This window comes from Rhinopithecus roxellana, chromosome 3 (assembly GCF_007565055.1).
Source record: "Rhinopithecus roxellana isolate Shanxi Qingling chromosome 3, ASM756505v1, whole genome shotgun sequence".
Classification (NCBI taxonomy): domain Eukaryota; kingdom Metazoa; phylum Chordata; class Mammalia; order Primates; family Cercopithecidae; genus Rhinopithecus; species Rhinopithecus roxellana.
The window spans coordinates 70,598,680-70,621,485 of NC_044551.1; positions in this window are offsets into that span (position 1 = coordinate 70,598,680).

The window sequence follows — 22,806 nt, forward strand, 5'->3', positions numbered from 1 at the left end:
CCCCCGGGAGGGAGGGGTCGGGAGGCGTCGGCTGGGCCGGGCTGTGTGGGAGGAGAGGCCAGCAGCGAGGAGGCGCTGGAGTTCCCGAGGCCGGGGTCCGGGGTGGGAGTGGGCTACGCAAGGCGCCCCTCCCTGGGCTGCAGGAATAGCGCTGAGAGCGTGGAGACGCCGCGGGGCTTGCGCCTTCTCCTCCGGGTGGATCAAAAATCGGCAGGAATGTGCGCCGCTCTGCGCTGGCTAGCCGAAGGGGGCAATCCGAACTTGACCGCGGCGCCCGCGCAGGGCTTCGCCCCCGCGCGCCGCACTGGATGGGAGGCGCTCTGCCGGTGCAGCGCCGCGCCGGGCTTTCCTCGCGCCTGTCGAAGGCCGGCCTTCCCGCTCGGTTGTCTCGTCCTCTCGCTTCTCCGCAGGGCAGGAGGCAGCGGCGAGAAAAGGAGCTGCTGGGCAGCTGGAGTTCTAGCACCGAGAAGGAGAGGCGCGGAGCGGCCGGGTGAGGGAAGCCGAGTGTTTGCCAGGAGACGCTGCTAGTGGGGATGAATTTATAGAGCTCTCACTCCGTGACGTGCCCTCCAGTGGCTTTTCTGATTCGCTTTCTGACCTAAACACACATTAGTTTAGTCCCCATGCTAAGGCCAACACGGTCTCCAAATATCTGCTGGCTGAAGTCAGAGGGTTTGCATATCATGTATTACATGGCAGGCAATGAAGAAGGCTTCTGAGGCTGGCCGGTTCCTCAGTCCTAGGCTCCATTTTCATGCTGTTGTAATCTAACACCAGACATGGGGTAGGCACATACATTCAAAATCCCAATTCCAGAGGCATAAGATCACTTTATCGGGAACGGGTCAGGGGAGGTTGAGCTAAACCTGCCTTTATCCAGATTTTCCAAAATGCAGATGGGAAACTTCAGCAAGCACCCCCTTGGGTGCTAAGTTTCCAGCGACCAGGGGTCCGGCCCCCATTCCAGAGCTCTGTGGATGGGAGAGGTGAGACCTTCTAGGCATTCCTTTTGTTGGTTAGCTCACCACCAGAAGCTGCCTGAGCCTTCTTTTGTAGAGGACAGGAGGAGGGCAAGTCCTTACACACCCTGTGCATGGTTACAACCGTAAATACATTTCATTCACATGGGGCATGGAATTGGCTCTACCTCTAAAATAATGTACTAAATAGGGCATGTCTTTGCTAAGCAGAAACCTGCTTTCCGGAAGCCAGTGGACCTGAATTCAGTGGGACCTCTTTTATTTTATTAGCTGGGGCCAGGGAAAGTGTAAACAGGCTCAGTTTACTTCCATGTACCTCTTATTTTATGACTCATCCGGTTGTTGGGGAGTATGTATTCTTCAAGTAGCTGATACAGACAATAGGCAGGGGAAATGCGTGTGGCAGTGTGGAGGGGAAGATCATGTATTATTAAACTTCTTAAAAGTCAAAGATCAGCTACTTTGCAGGTTTGTCAGTGAAGCGAGTGTGGGAGGAAAATTGTTCTTACTAATGTTGCTGTGATTTAAGATTAAGCGAAGTGAAAATCAAGTCATCCAAACATACCTTAGCTGAAATTAGGACGCTCTTTGCAGTTCTGCAGAAAATGACATTTCCCTCTTTGATAGATTTATGGTAGAAATGTAGATAGATTCAGAAATTGGAGGGCAGAATAAGCTTAATTTTTTATTGCCTTTTAGCATTGTTTTCGGAATTTGAAGACGATCCTCATCAGTATTCTTACTCTGAATGATTTCTTTATTTTCAGAAGGCTTTTTGCTGGGGATGATCAGGCCGTCCAAGCACCTGCAAATATTTAGCACTTGCTGTGTGCCAGGCAAAGTGCTAGACCCTGGGCATTGTGCTGATTGGACTTTTTTGGGGGGCAAGGTTGGGGGGTTGCAAGGAACAGATACCACTGAGTTTACCCTAAGTAATGGGAGTTTACTGTGGAAGGAAGGCTGACCGGAATCTCCACCATTCAGCCACGTGTCTCTGAAAAGCCTTCCGGAAAGGCCACCCAGCCAGGCCTCACGAAAACTGGATTGAAGTTCAGGAACTGGAAGGTCATTCAGGATACAGCTCTGTGACTGGGTTATCTTGCTGCCCCCTCAGCAGCAGTCATCTGCCGATCCCTACTAACAGGCTTAGCCGCCAAGGTGATTCAGCTCCTCTCTCGCTGTTTTTCCCTGGGTGTCCTTTGGCTTCTGCTCCTGCTACCAACTGCTCAGCTCTCAGTTGATCTCACATTTAAACTCCTTTAGTGAAAGGATCTAGTTGGCCCCGCTGGGGATTCACCAGGGGTGAGAGTTGGACCGAGCCTTTGAATCAGGCTCCTTACAGGTTGCAAAACACCCTGTATAACCGCAGACCTGGGGGCAGGTGCCTATCCTGGGCCAATCATCCGTGTCCAGGTTGTTGGCATCACGTGTCCAGGTTGTTGGCAAAGAGCCTGGCCACCTTTGCTTGAGATACTTCCTAGAGTTCCTCCCCACCTTCCCTTCACAGCAGATGGTCCTTCAGAAGGATCTGGGTTAATGGTAGGCACTTTGGGTTTTAACAGTCCTCTCCCAGCCCTTCAGAAACTATCACTACAGAGAGGGAGGTATGCACATGAGTATTGATGGTATAAAGTGATAAATACTCCAACAGAAGTATGTATGAAACTCATGTCCTGGAGTCTGATTTTCACATGGCCAGTGAAACACTGGGGAGATTTCAAAAAATACCAAGACCTGTAGGCTAGGCATGGTGGCTCACACCTGTAATCCCAGCACTTTGGGAGGCTGAGGCGGGTGGATCACTTGGGGTCAGGAGTTTGAGATCAGCCTGGCCAACATGGCGAAACCCAGTCTCTACTAAAAATAGAAAAATGAGCTGGTTGTGGTGGTGGGCACCTGTAATCTCAGCTGCTTGGGAGGCTGAGGCATGAGAATTGCTTGAACTTGGGAGGTGGAGATTCCAGTGAGTAGTGATTGCACCACTGTACTCCAGCCTGGATGACGGAGTGAGACTCTGTCTCAAAAAAAAAAAAAAAAAAAAAAAAAAAAAAAAGTCCCACACTTAGGCCCCATTCAGGGCAATTAAATCAGAATCTCTTGAGGGGTGGAGCTCAGCGGTTGATTTTTTAGATACTTCCAGGTTAATGAATTGGCTTTATCTTTTCCCAATGGTTACAATCATCTTATGATTCTTTTTGAAACCAAAATGAAGAAGCCCTGCTTTGATAGGTTCTAGGACTAAGACTCCTCTAAAACATCAAATTCCTTTCAAAATACAAAGTATCTTAAAACAGTAATATAAAGGAAACTGTTTATTTAGAATTAAAGCAAATATTTCTAATTTTGAAAGAACATTTATTTACATGGCTACAGCATACAGACGAATTCGGCAAACGTTCCTTCTGAAGAGACTGCCTTGAATAGAGTTAAGATGGGAAGCAAACATTTGGTGTCTTGGGAACAAGGGGATGGTCTGATGTCGCAGTCTCATGCCCCCATAAGCTGAAAGTAGGGAGCCCTACAGCTTTGAGGCTCCATCTCCTCTGTTCTGAAGGAAATGGAACAGTTTGATTTGAAGCTGTTCCTCAGCGAAGTCCAGAAGGGAAGAATTTGCAGCACCGACTCTGCTCTCAATAGGCAGGACATCTTCTGATAAAGCAACAACAGCAGCATACTGTTAAGGATTCTCACGTTGTCCCCAGATCTCAGCTTTTTATCTAGGAAACCATTCCTGAGAATCAGAGAGAGCAAACATTGTTCAAGCCTCCCATCTCCTCTTTGAGAAAAGAGGTTCGAAGCCCTGCAATCTCCGGTTTCATTGCTATCGTCCTCTTCACCAGGATTTCGTCTCTAACTGAAAGTTGTCTAAATGATGGGTGCAATTTGTGCTCAAGGATCTTACAGTCCTTGGGAAGAGAAAACATAATCATAAAATGATGAAAAATAATACAGGGTATTATAAGGTTATGGAACTCAAAGTAGGCCTTGATTGGAGTAAGTAAGCAGAGAGAAGGCAGGGGTGAGGGGACACTCCAGGCTGGCTGAAAGGGTCGCTGGAGGAGACTGGATGCTAGGTGCTGCCACATTCTTGCTCAGCATCTGTAGCCCTGTAGCCCTGCAACCTGTAGAAGTGGTGGGGTGGGTGGGTTAGCTTTTGGCCATTCACAGAGTCCTTGGCCAGTTCCCAGTGGGGCTTTGCAGCTGCTTTGACTATAAGGGCCAGGACCCGGGTCCCTGGACTGCCTCATAACTTGGGTCGTGAGGATTGAAACAGAATCCATCACTTAAGCAGGGCAATTTCCTTTTCAAAGTCACTGCTTTATTGGACCGCGATTTGTTCCATGCTTGCTTGCTTTTAATAGCCATTTTCACGAATGATCCTATTACTCATGAAGGAAAGATAGATTTGCCTTCAGACCACTTAAAAAAAGTGAAAAGAAAAAAAAAGGAAAGGGGAAAAATTCACTGTAATGGCCTTTTTGCAAGTAGTGGGAAGTGACAAATTCTTTGGAGTAAATCGTTTCTCATAAGAAATCAATCCTGATGTTGGAGATTTATTGGTGATTTCCAGCAGTTTCTTTCATAAGGATCAAATTTTCTAATTGTCCACTAATATTGTTTTTGGATCTTGAAATTACTTTGTGAGATTCCTCTTTTCCAGAGATAAAACTTCAGTCAGGTGAGAGTGTTGCAGCAGACTTTCTTACTATGCAAATGGTCTGATGGCTTAGGTCTGGGGTTAGCAAATATTTTCTGTAAAGACACTAAATATTTTAGGCTTTGCAGGCATACTGTCTCTGTTGCAACTTCTCAACTCTAGCCTTGTGTTGCAAGAGCACCCACAGATGATATGTAAATGATAATATAATTTTTTCCATGTCATGAAATACTTTTTTGATTTTTAAATGTAAAAACCATTCTTAGCTCATGGACCATACAAAAGCAGGCAGTGGATAAGATATGACCCAAGGGCTATGATTTGCCAACTCCAGTATAGGTTAAAGTTATCACTTTGATGAGACTTATCAGCTCCAGAATTGGAAGGGACCTGAAACTTCTAGTCCAAGCTCCTCATCTTACAAGGGGAGAAAATGGAGGCAGAAAGTGGTTAAGTGGCTCCCCAGTGCCACTCTTTGACAGTCTTACCATCCAAGTAAGTGTGCTGTACAGTTATTTCACTGGTTTTGTATGTGTGTGTGTGTGTGTGTGTGTATGTATAAGGAAGGGGGCACACAGGGAGTGTTCTGTCACCTTTCAAATTGTGATTTAGTATATTTTATTGAGGCAAGAAGTGAGTCAAAATTCAGGTAAATCAACTGGGATCTCTATTGGGGGCAGAGGTTAATGTCAGGCTGAATGGGTAGCAGAATTTTGAAAAGAAGTTGATTGCTGCCTTTTGGAACAGCAAAACTCCCAGGCAGAGAGCAGAGCACTAAATACATTTTTTTTTCCCTTTAAGAGGCCATTATATTTTTGTAATTGGCTTTTAGACAGCCATCACAAAGGCACAGAGATAGGTGGGGGTTGGGTGGAAGAGAGAGATTTGAGTGGGGAGTCGAGATACCAGTATCCTAATTCTTTTGTGGACCGCCTAGTTCCTGTTGTACACTTTTGGAACCTTCCTAAAGAATGGGAATTCACAGTGGTCAGTTGACTCTGACAAGGACTCAGTATTTGAACCTTTATTTATTTATTTATTTTTGTAAAGAAAATAGGCTGGACATGGTGGCTTATACCTGTAATCCCAGCACCTTGGGAGGCCGAGGCAGGTGAATTGCCTGAGGTCAGGAGTTTGAGACCAGCCTGGCCAACATGGTGAAACCCCGTCTCTACTGAAAATACAAAACAATTAGCCGCACGTGATGGCGTGCAGGTGTAATCCCAGGTACTTGGGAGGCTGAGACAGGGGAATTGCTTGAACTAGGAAGATGGAGGTTGCAGTGAGCTGAGATCGTGCCACTGCACTCCAGCCTGGGCGACAGAGTGAGACTCCATCTCAAAAAAAAAAAAAAAAAAAGGAAAAAAAAGAGCAAAAAGAAAATAGAGATGTAGTCTCCCTGTATTGCCTAGGCTGGTCTGGAACTCCTGGGCTCAAGCTATCTTGCCACCTGGTCTCCCAAAGTGCTGGGATAACAGACATGAGCTGCTGCCTCTGGCCAGTATTTGGATCTTTAAGCCAAAATTTTCCGAGAGACCTCCATGCCATATATTGATTACATAATAAACAAACTTCAGTCTAGTCTCTTCTGCTCTTACCTAAAATACATGAATTGTTTGACTATTTCCAAGAATGGCAACAGAGCAACATGACACCCACTCCTCTTTACTCTTACACCGCCTCCTCCGTTGCCTTCTCCATTTTTCCTCCATATGGGAACACTAATCAATCAATTCATGAATCCTCAACAATTATTTATGGATTTAATAGAAGCAAGCAGTGAATGCGAGTGTGGATTTTATGGTCCCTTGAGTGTTTCAAGCTAATACATATCTCACTGATGTAGTAGCAGGGCTAGGACTCAGGTGAAGCCACTGAGGCACCTCTCTCACCTCACTCTAGTCCTGGCCCTGATTAGCAGAAACTTCAGGTTGACACCCCCAAGTCCCACAGCCTTGAGTTGAGAGGAAGGCATGCCAGTGAAAGCTGTGGGAGCTTGGGAAACTTGTAGCCTCACCTATTTTTCTACCCATTTTTCTTTTCTTGCTCCTTCTCTCCCTCCCTGGGAATCTATGTGAATAGATGAGATAATAAACCAGATTTTCTGAGTTCATAAGTTACTCCTTGGGAATAATTTATATTGCACAAATACTTTCTGGTCACTGGGATATTATTTGGTAAATTACTGCCCTCCTGCAATGCTGTAAGTGGAACCCTAGTGACCTGAAAGAGTTAAATGCCTCCCTGCAAGCAATTAACTTACTCCTGGGGCATAATTTACACTCTAAGAGGATCTGGTGGACCATATGTGAAGCACTTGGAATTCTTTGAGAGAAAGGCAGCTCTAGAAATGTAAAGAATTAATATTACACAAGGCGAATTTGCAGACCTTTCTTCAAGCAGTTTATCATGTAACTTCCCAGAAGAGGCCTGTAAGGTAGGTCATTATTATCCTTTCTAGAGGCATTCTCTAGCCAATGGTAAGTCAGCAGATAATATACCCAGCATGAGAGTAGGAAATACCTATTTGTAGAATGACTTCACTATTTGAAAAATAATGGATGAAAGATTGGGAGGTACATTTTAGAAATCTGAGTAAAAAACAAAAGCTAAAGTTAAGATAAATGTAATAAGTATCTGCTTTACAATCTTGAATAGTAGGAATGTGACCTAAATCTAATGGGTCAATTTTTTATACAAACTCAGGGACACCAACATATTAGAATGTGGCATCTGTTTCAAAGTGGTCATCTGAGAAGACTATCTGTATATCCTAATGTGCACCTATCACTTGAAACACTTTTATAACCTGCAAACACAATTGTTCATCCATCCCACAAATATCATTTAGGCATCTCCCTTCATAAGGCCCTGTGTTGGCACTTGCTGAGGAACAAAAACAAGTCATGAGACAGCATCTCTATATTCAGGGATGGCAGTTTTCTGGGTTTTGAGGGTGAGTTGAATTTTGAGCGAAGATCAAACCATCTGAAATCAATTCTAGTGAAAGAGGAGGGTTAAAACCAAGAGAAGATAATTTAGAGACTGTTCATGGCTCAGTGGTAAATTGCAATCATGGCCTCAGTTCTTCACCCTTCTCTGTATCTATGCTCTTTGCTATGTGACTCTGCAGTTCCTCTTGCTAAAGTGATGGTGTCTGTTTCCCCATCGTCTGAATCTGAAGTGGCATCGTGACTTGTCTTGGGCAGTAGAATGCAATGGTAGTGAGAGTGTGCCAGTTTTGAGCCAAGACTCACAAGGTAAACATGTTTCTGCTTCCTCTTTCAAAGCTATGCCATTGCCAGGAGAACATGCCTGGGCTAGCTTGCTGGAGGATGAGAGGCGTGTGGAACAGAGCAGTATTGCTCCGTTTGTCACAGGCAAGGTCAGTTTAGATGAACTGAGAGCCAACTGATTTCCCCTCCACTCTTCATCCCCAGACATGTAAATGAGCCTGTAAAGATCAACAGCACTACTTCTCCAACCGGTCTGGAATAAACAAGGAAGGCTTATTGTATACCCGTGGGATTTTGTGGTTGTTATGCAGCATCGTTATGGCAGTAGATCACTCATATAGCTTTTAAACTGATTCCAGAAGAGGAACTCTCAATGCTAAACAATCACAACATTTCTGGACTAAGTGATTGGTGTCTCCAGGTGACTACCAGGAGGCTGTAACGTATGTTTGAAGAAATAAATGTCTCAATGTTTATTGGGCATCCTTTCTCTGTTCTACTGCAGTTCATACTTATTGTATGAATCGCTTGTATGCATAGCCATGGCTACATTAGACCAAATGTTCTGTAAGGGTAGGAACCACATTTTAAATGTTCATCTCCTTAGTATCTAGCACATAACTACTTGTTAAATGAATGAAAGAATGAAGACTCTCATTGGAAGTCACATCTTGCATTGTGTGCTTTTAGTAACTTTGGTCTGCTCATGATATGTGTTGGGTGTGTAATATGTAATCTTAAAAACTTAATGCAATTACTTGACGAGATTATATATGCACATTATACCTTTCAAAAGGTGCAAAGGTATTTTCATTGATAAGTGATTCTCTTATGCCATCTTTAAGCCATTCACTTCTCTGGTAACACAATTACCAGTGTCTTATCAATTCTCCCAGAGAGTGTGTAATCATTAAAATAAAGCTTTTGTCTAGGAAAGAAATAACATTTTCAGCCATTACTTTTTTATAAGTTTGCACATTTTACAATTCCTTTTCTTTTGGAGGCTGGGCCAATTGGATGTAGCTCTTATGTTTTTTGCTAGAATGTTTTGAGAGCTGTTTCCCCGAGTTTGTTCCTAAAAATTTTTTTTTTTTTTTTTTTTTTTTACTTTTAATCGACAAATTATAATTGTATGTATCTGTGGGGTACAACATGATGTTTTGATACATGTATACATTGTAGACTGATCAAATTAGGCTAAATAACATGCCCATCACCTCAGATAGTTACCATTTCTTTGTGATGAGAGCATTTAAAATAGTTCTTTTAGCTATTTTGAAATCTACAATACATCATTATTATTAATGGTAGTCACCATGCTGTGTAATAGATCACCAGAACCTATTCCTTAGGTCCAACTAAAACTTTGAGTGCTTTGACCAACGTCTCCCCTTTCCCACCTTTTTCCTCCCTCCCCCTGCTACCCCTCCCACCCTGGCCCCTGGTAACCACCATTCTAGAAATTCAACTCATATGAGTTTGACTTTCTTAGATTCCATTTTTGATTCAGCAACTTTTCTCAGGTTGTTTAAGGTTTGAATGCTGCTAGAATTCACGCAGCTGTTTGTTTCTTTGCCTGTGTACTCCTATCATGAGCTGTTAGGCCAGCCCTGGGAGCCTGGTAATTACCACAGAGCCGGGCAGCAGAGGGAGCAGATAAACTTGAAACATTGGGCTCTCCAGGTGACAGGGAACAGGAGTTCTGAACCCCTAGAAAAAAACTCTATCATGGAGAACTCAGGCCCTCTATTTGATGACTATAGTGGGTTGAGTATAACTTAAATTTAAGACTTGTGAAAGAATCTTTGCAGACTGGCATGTTGTTTCTGTTTTATAACAATGCAAAGATTTATAAATCGGTGAAACCATGTTGGCCTGCTCCAGAATAAAGCTGGCATTGTACCTTTTAAGGCGTGTTTTGGGGGTTCTATGAAATGGTTTAAACCAAAGCCACAAGAACAAGAAAAAATTTATTTTGAGATAAATCTTCATAGACTGCCGACTCCTAGAATTTATGTGCTAAAGATGCATACTTTATTCTTTTCGACAATTAAGTGGTTTAAAAATATTCTTCCTCACGGTTCATTGAATTTCAGGTTCAACTAATTTTTAACAAGCGCAAAATATGTACTAGGTACTCTATTAAATATTCACATATATATTTTCTCATCTAGTGAAATGTAGTGTTCATTAAATATTATGTTACAAAGATCAAAGCAAGAAAATGATTAAGATATGGAATGACTTGTTTTATATCTGCTACATGGTTTGCATAATCTTAGTTTGTGTAACATGGTTGCTCATAATCTCCCTAGATGTCTTTTGTGGGTTTGATACCAGATTTAGCATGATTCATTTACATTCAGATGATGGCAAATCTCAGAGAAGAAAAACTGCAGCAGAGCATGCATGGGATGTGAGTTTTTTTCTTTTTGATTGAGGGACTGTTTCATCAAAACATTGTTTCAAACAGATGTGTTCTAGTGTTTACTGAAGGGAGAATTCAAGCCAGACTGATTAATTAGCAGTTAGTCAAGCCATTTCCCTGCTCCTATCTGGGTAGTCTGGAGATTATGAAGCTGTCAGTAGGTTATAGTCAGACAGTGGAAAAAAATGACAAACAGCAACTAAACCTCAGATCACCAAGCTACGGTGTAAAATACGGTGTTCTAACCACTCTGCGTAGTTTTTTATTGGAGCGTAAGTTTTTATGAGTGGGTGTGATAGGACTAAGGCAGAGGTTGGCAAACTTTTTCTGCACAGGGGCAAATAGCAGCTATTTTAGGCTTTGTAGGCCATATGGTAGTATGAACAGCTACTGACTGCTTTAGTGCTATACTTGCAGCACCTGTATAGGTGGGTCTCATTTTCAGAAAGGTCGGATTAAAAATCTAGACTTGCAAAACACAGATTAGAGGTCAAATAGTGCTGTAATTTCAGCACTAAAGCAGTCATAGACAATATGTTAACAAATGAGCATAGCTGTATTCCAGTACATCTTTACTTATGGACACTAAAATTTGAATTTGACATTTTTATGTGTCATGAAATAGTGCTCTTTTAATATATTTTTAGCTATTTAAAAAATGCCAAACATGTTCTTAGTTCACCTGCTGCACATTTGGACCATAGTTTGCCAACTCCTGGACTAAAGCAAAGAGTCTTGAATCAGTGCTAGGTCTGGTTCTTTTGATTTTTTTTTTTTTTTTTACATGAGATTGATTCTTTCTAAATCTGTTTCTGTATTTGTAAAAATGATGGAGAATAATAGTTGCACTATCTCTTTCCAGGATTGTTGGCAGGATTACATAAAGTAATGGATTTAAAAGTATTTTGAAGAATATGAAGTGCCATGCTGACATAAGATATTGGTTATATTATTATTTGTGTCAGGAATGTGTTTGGTATAAGTAGCCCAGAGCTCGATTAACAACGGCTTAAGCCATAAAGACATTTGTAGTTCACTTACCTGGATGTACCAGTTCCTAGGGTTAGTGTAGTGGCTTGATGATGTCATTAAAGACCTGACACTTGCTCTTTACATTCTACTGATGTCTCTGTGTTGGTGATGCCTCTTTTCATGGTGCAAGATGGATGTCATAACTCTCAAGAGTCATGTGCTTGCAGTACAATGTCCCAAACAAGAAGGAAGCAGGGAAAGGAGTGAAAAGAGATCTCCTTCCAGGCCTCTCTCTTTTTTTTTTTTTTTTTTGAGACCGAGTCTCACTCTGTCGCCCAGGCTGGAGTGCAGTGGCATGATCTCAGCTCATTGCAAGCTCTGCCTCCTGGGTTCGCGCCATTCCCCTGCCTCAGCTTCCGGAGTAGCTGGGACTACAGGTGCCTGCCACCATGCCTGGCTATTTTTTTTTGTATTTTTAGTGGAGACAGGGTTTCACCGTGTTAGCCAGGATGGTCTTGATCTCCTGACCTCATGATCCACCTGCCTCAGCCTCCCAAAGCACTGGGATTACAGGCGTGAGCCACCACGCCCAGCCTAGGCCTCTCTTTAATCAGATAGGAAAGTCTTTCCTAGCATCCCCCTAGTAGCCTTTCCTTCACATCTCATTGGTCAAAACTGGTTCATGTACCTGTCCTAGACCAATCACTGGTGAAAGGAAGGAGGATTGATGTGCCTGGCTTGTAGACTAACCATGAATCAGCTTCTGGGACTGGGGTACAATGCTGCCTGGACAGTCGGGGTTCTGCTTGTGAGGAAGAGGGAGGAGAAACTAATAGTGTCATCATATTATTATTTTTTCTCCCATTACAAATTGTATGTCTGGCATCAGGTTGGGTGAAGAGTTGATGAGCTAATTTTCTGTGAATACTCCAGGTGCCATACAAGGTGTCCACATGGGCACATAATAGGCAAAGACCATGCTAGTCGGCTGGCAGGGTCAGGCTGCGAGTTGAGGCTGCATCAGGATGGAATTGACAATCAACCAGTACCCATCTCAGAAGGAAGCAGAAGAAGGGAGGAATCTGAAGGTCATCTGCATGTGGCTTCTGGAACATACTAGAGAGAACCAGTTTAATCCTCAACTATTACACATGATGATAACATGCTCCACAGTCATTTTTCTGGGGAATCTCGTCATTGTAAAATCCAGAACTGTAGGTGCCTATATAGGTGGGTTCACTTTCAGAAAGTTCGGATTAAAAATCTAGACTTGCAAAACACAGATTAGAGGTCAAATAGTCTGAAGTTTAAACTATTATTCATTTTATTAAATAATTTATCTTAACCTTTGTTTAAATAGTGACATAATTGGTATAGTTTAAATGATTTCATTGATGAATATATGATTTCCATATAATTTAGTTTATATACCGTGTGTGTATACACACATACGCCCACACCTATTGCATTGTATTGAGTTAGGTAGACCTATAAATTGATTAATTGAAAAATCATGAATAAAATAATCCTTTAGAATAAAATTTACACTAATATGAACTTAATTAAACATCTGAGTTTTAGGGTACCATAGCAAATGACATTTCCCAAGGAATTAAATGCCTATTCCAAAAATCAAGTCATACACAAATTATACACTTTGTTCATACAGGTCAAATATTCAGTGTGCATATTCCCACATTGTGTAGGATATTGAACCAAAGGTCCCTCAAAGCTCTAAGATTCTTTTATTATGTAAGTGCCATTTGACCTTGAAGTTTCCTGCTTTTCTTAAATACTACAACTTTATGATTATGGTAGAATTATCTTTATATCCAAGTTCCAGGCTCATAGCTCACAGTTCATTCATTCACCTATTCATTTATTTGTTCATTCATTTTTAAAGCCCATATGTGATCCCACTCTCATGGAATTTATGGCCTAGAAGAGATGAACATTAAACTTGTGTGTAATCATACTGATGAATACATAACCCCATGTAGCTTAGTGATCTGAAGAAAGGAACACTACACTAGGTAAGGACATAATGAAGGAACCTGATCTTGACTGGGGATCAGAGAAAGCTTCTCTGAGGAAGCAATGCTTGAACTGAGAGCCAACATATGAATAGGAGTTAATTAGGTGAAACAGTACTAAGTGAATTGGAAAGAGCATTCCTAAGAGAGGTACAGTGTGTGTGGTAGCCCACTCGTCCATCCATCCGTCCATCCATGCATCTGTGCATCTGTGCGTCCATCCATCCATCCATCCACCCATCCATCCATCCAGTTTTACAAACCAGTACTAGTACCAAGTGATCATAAAGATGCAAACAAATAGAAATCATCTGTGTTTTCTAAGTCTGTAAGTCCATTTGGAAAGACTAGAGAAGTACACTGGTAAAAAAATTCTTAGAAAATGTTCAGAGGTTATTTTAAGTAACAGTAGATGTGAGGCAATTTCAGCAGTTGCTCTTGTTCTTATGGGAATGGGATTTGCAGCTCTCCTGCGCATCGACCTCACTCTACTTTTTCCCCATGAGAAAGGTGCAGAGTGTAGAGGATAAGACTCAGGTGCTAGCAGCATAACCATGCTTCCATGGGAACTGCAATTTGCCATTAAAAAAATGAAGAAAAATCTTGCATTAACAAAGGAATTTGTTTAATTTGACAATGAATTACTTTTTTTCTAGTGCTTTTAGGATTAACCAAAAAGCAAAATTCGTTTTTTTAAATGGGATTTAAATTAGTATCTGTTCTATATAGACTTAACCATCTCATTGTGACTTCCCTGAATATAGTTGCTTATATTGAAATCGGGGTAGTTGGGGCTCACTTGTAGTGATTAGCAAATTATCCATTTACATTTGTTATCAGGTTAATGGTAAATGTTCCATTGAGTTCACAGAATCTTGGCATTAAATTTATAAGTGGAATTGAGCTTAGAGGTCAATCTAGTATAACTCTCATTTTACACAAGAAGAAATTGAAAGCCAAATAGGTTAAGTGACTTGTTCAAGCCACTTAAAAATTTATGTCCCAATTCACTCCATAGACTTTTGTGATGGCTCTATAAGTAAACTCTGTATCTAGGATCTTCTAACTCTACGTTCAGTATCAGGGGCTTTGGAGTGTAATTCTCTGCACTCAAATCCCTGCTATTTACTAGTCTTGTGACTGGAAAAATTATTTACAGTTTTATCATCTATAAAAGAGGATAATAATTGTACCCCTCTCACTGTATTGTTATGAAGATTCAAATGCATGAGAAGAGCCACGCTTGCAGTAAATGCTCAGTAAGTGCTTTGCCATGTGTCTTGCTTTGATCAATAGGAAGGATGGAAGTGACTGTGTCAGTTCTGAGTGAGACTTCAATAGACAAAGCAAGTTTCTTCCGCCCTTTGGTGCTCCTGGACTCAACCATGTCCTGGGAAGTCACTCATCTTAGAGAAAAGAGACATGGAACAAATCTGAACTATTATGACTGATGTCACCATGAACATTCTTGAACAAGTCTTTTTTTTGTGGACATATGCATTCATTTTCTTCAAGTATTAACCTAGGAGTGGAATTACATTAAAAGGGGCCAAACGGTTTTCCAAAGTGGTTGTACCATTCTGTACTCTCACCAGCAATGTATGAGGGGCCCAGTTGCTTACATCCTCACCAGTGCTTAATATTGTCAGTCTTTTTAATTTTATCCACTGTGGTGGGTGTTTGATGGTATCTCATTGTTGGTAGCCTACTGAGTTGAAAAAAGTTTCTTGTTTATTTGAAGATTTCTAATAATAGCTTCTAGGTCCTCTGTTTCACCCTCAAGGAGGGCTGCACAAAGTTTGACTAAGCCCAGACCCAGTCTTGTCACTCAGCCTTCCTGGTCTATGCTACCAATTGGAATTAGTCAGACCAAGTACCACATAGCCCAGAAACACCCAGCCAGTTCACTGGGTATTTATTGAACCTCCCAGGTGGTTTAGAGGCCACTGCTTAGAGGCCAAAGCTCAATTCTCCTAAGTGGCAAATGTATCTGAATGTGATGTAGAGGTATTGAAGATCTTTCCTATACTTCCCATGTTTTTAATGAACAGCAAAAATTCTTACATTTTGGTAAACTAAAATCACATTGTTCTTTTGTAGCTCACAGAGGAAAAGCCTACTCAGGACTTTGCCTGGGATGGACAGCATGGAGATGTTATGGTAGTTGCTACAATAAACTTTCTAAATTTTTCTGTCTTTCTGGTCCCCTTTCTACTTTCTATTTCTACTTTCCCCTTCTTCCTTTTTCCTCTCTTCTTTTTCTCTTCCCCTCCCTTTTCATTTCTTCTTCCTTGTTCTTCTTTCATCAGCTGAACAAGAGTTTAACAAAACATCTGAACATATATGAAATCATCAGAAAAACACAAATTTCTGGAACATCGATATATGCCCTAATCTTTTCTGAATTTAATGTAGAACTGATTTATGTCATATAGAATTTTAATATGTTTATTATTGAGTTCTACTTTGTCTTGTTATTATTACTTCATGTAGTTCTTTCCATATTTCTAGATAACCCTAATTGTGATTCCTGATGGCAATAGAGTACTTCATTGTATTATCACACCAGCCTGCTGAGCCATTTCACCAAACCAGTATGCAATATTCTGTTGTATGAAGGTAGCCATATTTATTTGACCCATTCCCTTTTATTAGACATTTATGTTACTTCCTGTTTGGAGTATTAATAATAATGCTACAGAAAACATCTATAAAACATAAAAACATTTTAGGCTGGGGATGGTGGCTCACTCCTGTAATCGCTGTACTTTGGAAGTCTGAGGCAGGTGGATTATTGGAGCCCAGGAGTTTGGGAGTATCCTGGGTCAACATGGCAAAACTCCATCTCTACAAAAAAATACAAAAATTAGCCAGGTGTGGTGGCGGGCACCTGTAGTCCCAGCTACTTGAGAGGCTGAAGTGGGCTATGCTTGAGCCTAGGAGGTTGAGGCTGCCAAGTTGTCATCAGGCTACGGCACTGCAGCTTGGCCTACAGAGCAAGACCCTTTTCTTAAAAAAAAAAAAAGGAAGATGATATGCTTTTACATAAGCCTTTATTTGCATTTCTGCTTATTTTCTTAGGATTAATTTCTAGGTGTAGAATTTCCGAGTCAAAGGGTGATGAATGTTTTAAATGTTCTTTGCCACCTAGCCAATAACATTTCAGAAAAGCCCAACCAACTTTGTTCTTAAAATTAATATATGAGAATGCCTATTTCATGGGAAATGAAAACATTTTGAAAATATTGTATAGTTAACAAAAAAATCTTTGTTTTTAAAATTACAAAGCAACATCTATCACCTGTCTGTTGCCAAAATTCAATCTTAATAGAAGTGCATGATTATTTCTTTAGATGTTGGGGTGAAAGCTGGATTATCTTTTGGGACATGCCCTCTACTTTGCAGGTTTTACAGGCAGTGGTAGATGCTGTTGAGTCAGGATCTGGGTACAGTCAGTGACAGTAGTAGGATTTTTCAGTGTGTCTTTGTCAGCAGTAGTCAGTTGGTAGGTCTTCTTCCATCCTCCCTTCTTGGTAGTCATTAGTACTGTTCTCTAAATCTTTCTGGATCTTTGACTTTCAGGCACAGAGTAGGATTTCACTTCCTGGCCCCCTTGTCATTGGATGACTGGTGACTGGGCCATGTGACCAGTTCAGGGCAATAAGATATGAGTGGAGATGCTGTGTGTCACCATTAGATCAAGCATTTAATTGCCAGTTCAAGGCTGTGCAGAACTTTCTTTCCCTCCGCCATATGTCTGGCAATGTAGGAACTGGTGGCCACTTTCTCAGCCTGGGTTTTGGAGTGAGGAGTAAGGAGTGGTCCCACCCTCCATCTCACCCCGCACTGACCTGAGATGGATATGTAGTAAAGTGAGAAAGATGCCTTTTTTTTTTTTTTGCCATTGAGATTTTGAGAATGGTTATTACCTCAGCACAAGCCAGCCTGTTCTGACTGTTATTCCTTCTCCTGTTTCCCTTCCTTCCAACGTATGTGGCTAACACACCCCTATCTATCCTATAGTCATAAAGACTTTGCCATGAACCTGATGGTTGAGAGTCAACAGAAATAGACTTGAAGCTCATATATTACATAGCTGACATAAAATGCTTATTATCTACACTTACCACTTAATTTTATAAACTATATATGACATTAAACAAAAAATAACTACTTTTGTTTATTCAGAAAGGTACAAAAGCAATTAGACTGTTGGTTGCAGGACAGGAAGACAGGGGGCAGGGAGTAGGTGATGCTGGCCAGCTCACAGAGACTGATGTCTCACCAGGCTGGGCTGTAGCTGGTCTAGTCTGTAGCTTTAAGCTTCCCAAAGTAGGACAAAAAGGCTTAGGCCTTTATAACTTAAAAACCTGTCAAAAGAGTTTTCCTCCATGTTCACAGATAGGCAGGGTGTGTGTGTGTATGTGTGTGTGTGTGTGTGTGTATGAGAGAGAGAGAGAGAGAGAGAGAGAGAGAGAGAGAGAGAGAGAGAGAAAGAGATTGTGAAGAAACTATTTGCCAGTGGAAAATAATGCCCCTTTTAAACAAGCTGAAAATGTCTTGATATAAGGCAGTGTGGTCTTGCTCCCCTGTTTACAGAGGAATCCTTTCATGCAGCCATGATATATAGAGGCTTTAAACCATTGAGATCCTTTATGCTAACAGACCATTTGTCTTGGATTTTCCAGGTTTCCAGATTGTCTTCAAGGAGTACACCATTGACTCTGAAATTAGCTATTGTGTGGACAGATATATTACAAGTCTCTAAATTATCATGTTGCAGGAACTTGTCATTCTAACACTTTAATGGAGTCTAGCTCTGTGTCAGCCCTCCCTCTGTCCTGAGACTTTGTCACATGGGTAATTCAGATGTCGGTGTCTCTGTCCCACTTCCTTGCTTTTCATTAGGATCAACATTTCCAACTCCTGTTTTCTAGTTATCTTTCTTTTCGTTTCTGTGATACTTTCAAACCTGGGATTTTCCCTTAAGGGAAAAGTGGATCTTTTGCTTGGGAAGCGTGCTTGTCTTCGCTAGTTGCACTCCAGGGCCCTTTCTTTATTAGTGTGCTTTTAGGCTTTTGGGGAACTGAAACCTTTTGGCTGCTGAATTGTGTGTGTCCCCTACCATCGCAGAAAAGAAAGAATGTGTGTTCTTTCTCTTTTAATGTCAGTTAAAGTCATGTTTAGAGAATGCTTGAGGACTTCCCTGAAGGATGCCTCAGGATGGTACCAACCCACCAGATGTAGGCACTCTGGGATGAACATCTTTCTCCTTCTGGAAGGCTTTCCTTCTAGCCCAGTGGCTCTAGTAGTTTATCATCTGCATCAGAATCACCAGGGTCGTTGTTATTGTGCAGATTCTTGGTTTATGCCCAAGACCCACTGAGTGTGAGCCTTTTAGGGCTGGGACCCAGGAATCAGCATTGTAACAGGCAACCCAGGTTTTGAAGCCCTGCCTCCTGGCAGATCTCTCACTGTCTGCAGAGCATCTCCTAAATAAGCATCTCACTTCACCTACAACAAAGCCACTGACTCCACTGTCTCTACAAGGCCTGGAGAGAAGGAAGGTGGCTCCCTGTCTCTTCTTCCAAAACTCTCTTTTGGAGCTGGGCCTGTTGTCCTCGAATGAGAGGGACTTGCAGGAAAGCCAGTGAACAAGACTTAGGAAATTCACAAGGAGTGAAACACAGAGATATCAGAGCCTCTTCTAGCCAGGAATGGTGGAGCACCATGTAGTTTTTTCTTGCATTAGTCCTCAAATATTTATTATGTGCTTACCATGTGCCAGACACCACTCTAGGTGCATTCTGTCCAACCTCGCATTTCTCTTCTTTTTGTCAGATACGAAAAATGAAGCTGAAATGTAAGTCCCAAATTATCACCAAATAGGCAGGACCAGCAAAATAATTAGGAGAATCAAGACAAATTTCTGGCTTTTTCTGTGTGTGTGTGTGTGTGTGTGTGTGTGTGTTGTATGTGTGCCTCTGTGTGCTTTTGTGTCACACGTACTCATGTGAGTTAGATTTTATAAAATAGCTTGTGTTTTCCAAGCGTATGTATATACTTTATTTATTTTATTAGTTCATTCAAGCATTTGTTTATTCATTCAGTAAAGAGCCATTCATTCATTCATCTAATATCTATAGTAGGTCTGCTGTGTGCCATTCTAGTTAGTAGGTACTAGGGATACAATGATGAGCCAGACCAAGTTCTTGCCCTCATGGAGCTTCTATTTCAGAGTAGATGATGCTCTCATATGCCTATTGAATACCTAGATGTTGTTTTGTAATTTTCTTTTCTGTAGGGATCATCGTTTCAACAGATTGCCAAATAGAGCCCAGGAGCCCTGCCCCCTGCTTTCCTCCTTCCTGGTTTCACAATGTCCTTCTCAGCAAAGATGCTTTTCCAGACATTTCTTTATATGTCTGAAATATTTATACACAAAACTGGGGAAGATGTATTAAAAGTGTGAACTCTCCATGGCTCTGAAGTCTAAAGAGGAAGTGAAGCTATTCAGCTGAGGGTTTTGACTGGTTCCCATTGGGAAACCCCTTTCAAGCAAAACCTTCATGGAGCAACACACTTCAAAGAGGTTCCCAGTGATGCCGTGTTTAAAACTTGTTAATTGGACCTAATTGCGAACAGCTGCTCAGTTTAGCCACTGTTTGGGTTGGCATTCACCTACCATAGATCTAGGTCATCTTTTTGTTACATTACATTCATATTGGTATCGTAATGTATTTGTTATAATCTTAGAATTTGTCACCATCCAAAGGATTATGAGATAATAAATAAAAACACGGAGACAACATATTTGTCAAGCCCTGAGGTCACTACCAAGTACAAAAGCACTTGAGAGCAGATGCCTATTTGATACACTGTGTGTAGTCATGGCATTTCACTCACACACGTGGGAAGGTTTCCAACAGCAAGAAAAAATCTGTGGTGTTTGCTGGAAGCACTGAATGATCTTTTATTGTCCATTTCTTCTTCATTTAACTATTGCCTTTTAATGCCATACATCACAGAAACAAAGGGGAGACTAATAAATAGTAGTTTATTAGGTGAAATTGCTATTGGATCTAGTTTTATACAATATTCATGTTTCTTAAGAATCATTTGGGGGAACAACTTGTTGGTTAAATGTGAAGGGGTGATTTGGAAAATATTTAACAAGTGATAAGGCATGAGCACTGAGCAATTAGAAGGAATACTGACCGTAGTAACTGGCATGGCCATACTCAGGCATACTTGTTGTGTAGCAACCAAAGTGTCTATTATCAAGCAAGTTATCACTAAGGGTAACTAGAACATGATCCTGCTGGGATTCAGTGTAGAACATGCACGGCAGAGTTATCTTACTCTAGGAGTAAGAGAGCCAGGGTATTCCTACCAACTCCTGCCCATCACTGGTTGAAGGCAGTCCTGCCATGCAAGTGGCTAAGTGGGCTCTGGAGGTCTGGGGATGCCTTTATGCAAAGAAATGCTGGTTTGGCAACTGGAAGTCAGACTACTGAGTACTGAAGTGATGAGTGCCTAAGGGTATGGGTGGACACCAGCAGTACCTGCTATGGTGGTAGGGGGGCATTTGAGGATGTTGGTGGGGCTGATCATGAAATATTTCTCTCTCTGCATTGGGCATGTCAGTAGAAATAGCCTCCCTGAGGTTATTTGAAATAAATCGATACTCAGATTACATCTTATAAATTAAATGGGATTGAGGGGGTGGAGCATTTAATGAAAATGGTGATGGTATTGAGAACAGTGTAAGCAGTTAACACTAATTTGTTCTTCTATGTGATAAGCGTGGCTTCTCATTTTTCCAGATGAGGACATTGAGGATCAGAGATGTTGAAATACTTGCCCAAGGATGCACAAGTGGAATGGTGAAGACAGGATTTGAATTCTCTTTTTCTCTCTCCCTCCCCCCTCCAACTTTTCCATTTCAACAAAGACTTGAATACTTACTATGTTCTGGGGACTATTTTAAGCACCGCATAGCAAAGAAACAATTTTGGTCCTTTTCGATCTGATAATCCCCCATCCCTCCCTTAAACGTTTTTCCTTCCCCAGGTCCTTCCCTAACTTTTGTGGGGCCCTGCAAGTGTAAAAACGGAGGCTCATATACCATACCTCAATATTTGAAAGTGATAAATCAAGCTGGCAAAGTGTTAAATAAAAGATGCTCCATCCTCCTGCCTTGATAAAGACACTTGTGCACAAGGGCTGCTGTGCACTGAGAATCTGTGGGGTCTTGGAGCACCATGCAGGTATGTGGTGGCTCAGAGGGTGTGAACACCTAGCTCATGGCCTGTGGCCTGTCCCTTATCTCTTCCCACCCTGGCAGTCCCACATAAGGGGGTGCTACACATATGTGTGTGGACATCCTAGCCTACACATCCAAGCTGTATCCCCACAAACGGCACCCCTTAGCTTAGGGGTGTGTGCACTGGTGGTGTGACTTGCCTTGGAGAGAAAAGGCCTGGAGAAAGCTCTGGAAGTGGAATTAAGATCACTTGGACAGGGGATTCAGGGTCTCTGGTACCCAAGACATAGTCCGAAAGAGGAGATGCAGGCTGCAGGCTCCAGGTGGGTACATCTCTGTGCCCCTGAACTCTTCACCCCATAGAAAGGGCACAACCAGAGGAATACTAGGGATCCCCCTTTCCTGGGCCTAAGAATAACCCTCCCCATTCTATTTTCTCTTCCAAATCCCACTTTCACATGTGGATATTTTTTTGAGATTTGGCCTTCTGAGGATTTTTATAAAGGAAAATGTGGAATTCAAACATTCTATTTGTTGAACAGAGAGCAGGTCCATTGAGGTGGGCAGATGGTAGGTGTCACCGAAAGTGGAGGAGTGGGACTGTGGAGAGATCTGCTGGGCTCTCTGGGACTTCCCTGCATTCAGCAGCCCTAGTCTACAGAGCGAGAAGCTATGCTGTCCTGGCCCTCTGTCTTGAGACCTTGATGGGTTCATCCCAAACCTCAGGAAGTGGCTGCAGTTTAGCAGGATCAGCTCTGCTTGCTGTTCACTTCTCCAGCCATGAGGACAGCAGCTCTGGATAGACGTCTAAAGCACACACGAAAGCAGTGCTTCCTTTACTGGGCCAGATTCTCCTGGGGGAGCAGACAGAAGCCCTCCAACCTGAGCAGTACATTCTCATGCCAGTGTGCATTTGCCTGTCTCCCTTGGGGAAGGTAGGTGGTTTAAATTCTTTATTTATTAAGCCTGCACAATGTGATAGAACACTATGGGAGACAGTCCTCGATGTTTTATTCTTAAGAAAATAGGAAAGTGTATATACATTTCCCTTCCTTTAAATTCTATTCACTTCTCTCTCTGTGTTAGGGGAGGTACTGAGGAATGCTGTTTTCATTTGCTTTTGCTTTTAATATGGTGTTACTCAGAACCACTAGGGTAGATCTATTAATATATCTGTATCTACATCTGTATCTATATCACCTATATCCATATCTATCTATCTATCTATCTATC